Source organism: Buceros rhinoceros, unplaced genomic scaffold, assembly GCF_000710305.1.
Source record: "Buceros rhinoceros silvestris isolate BGI_N320 unplaced genomic scaffold, ASM71030v1 scaffold24340, whole genome shotgun sequence".
Taxonomy (NCBI): domain Eukaryota; kingdom Metazoa; phylum Chordata; class Aves; order Bucerotiformes; family Bucerotidae; genus Buceros; species Buceros rhinoceros.
Window position 1 is genome coordinate 8,093 of NW_010388296.1, and position 1,694 is coordinate 9,786.

Sequence of the window (1,694 nt, forward strand, 5' to 3'; positions counted from 1 at the left end):
AAAAGATGGGTCAAAGAGTTACAGCCCGTAGGTCGAAATTACTGCGTGGTGTGCAACGGTGCACTTTAATTCTGGTGATTAGACTTGTCACACAGAAAACTCACCTGGATTTAAAATTACTGATTATCGTGTAAGAGTTCACACTGGATAGCAGTACAGTACTGACCTCCTCGACCAAAATTCGAATCCACTCCGAACACAATTTAATAGGCTGGGGCAGATTGCACCAGCGGGCAGCCGTACCTGCAGCTCTGCTGCTCTGGTCGCAGTGTTCTTGTGGGAGCAGTGGAGGGGATGATGCTGACTTGGGTAGCTGTCCCGGCAGGGATATTTTAGAGCGGCGTTTCGTTTACCCGGGAAGGCAGTGCCCCAATAAATATGGCAACAGCAATTCTTACTGATAGTGTACAAATAGTATTTGAACATTTAAAATCTCGTGAGATCTGGGCTTTATCGCCTGTGTCGGTATGAGTACATCGAACCGGAGCGCGGTCAGCTGCCCCGGTGGATTGCTAAAGGATCCTTGGCACTCTCCTCAGCAGCTTTTGGCACGGCTCGGCAGTTAGCGCGGCTAACCAACAGCTCCTCCCTGTCGGCAGCGCACATGCTCTGCGTGGTTTGGAGGCTACGGAATGTCATGGTATGAATGGAGACCACCCCGTGCCAGATGGCACCAGGACCCGGAAACATTCCAAAGATGAATTGGTTATAATCAAATTGATTAATATAAATACTAAAATACACAAACACACCGAGATCAAAACTAGGTTCCAAGTACCCACGTCCTGTCAGTTTGTTTATCTTGGAGGATTTAAACTAGTACGAGAATCCAGCTGAGCTTCACACCTCTTTACCTTTCAACAACCTGTTGGTTGAACCCAAGGCTCTCCCCACGTGTCTGAAATGAGCCTCCCCTCCAGGGGTGGTGAGTGCACAGTTGCGTACCCCAGGGCAGGTACAGAGCTGTGCTGCCATCCAGCACCAACTGCAGCAGCAGGGGAGAGAGCCCAGACCAGGACTATCAGAGGGTCTGTCAGACTGAAGACATAACGTAGGTGATACGTGTCTGTTCTTTAATTTCAGAGCATCAGCCTTCTAACTACAAGAGGCGAAGAGGCTGTGCATGCTTGGTAGGTAGATAGATCACCTCTCGGTGCCACCTACACGAACACAAATAAACCACAGCACCAGCACCAGCCCTACCCCATATAAACCAGCAACGCGGCAGTTCCAGTGCGTGGCTCTCCCGGGCTCATCTCCGTTATAAGAACACACTGCAGAAGTTAAGTTTTACTCTAAATTAAAAACTATTCATACAGGGCGTATGGCATTGACTTGCAGCAGCACACACCTGACGGGCAGCACACGGCTGGGCTGCCAGAACAGCCCCTGCGCCCAGCCTCAGCAGCAGTGTCACGGTGGGGTTGTGCTTGTCCCGAGCAAAGAGATCAGAATTATTCCTCAGCGGGGCAGCAGCAGGAGAAGGGAGCCGGGGCCGTGCTTCCCGAGACAGGAATTGTAAGCAACTGGTGTGCGTGCAGCTCTAAAGAGAACTACTGCTGATCAAGGAGCTGGGATTTCTTCCCTGCCACCAGCTCCAGCAGCACAGGCTCACTCTGAGCGAGCTGGGCGGTTGCTGTAAATCACACACCGGTTAGAGGAGGAGCCGGGTGAGGCGCCGCGGTCTGCGGAAG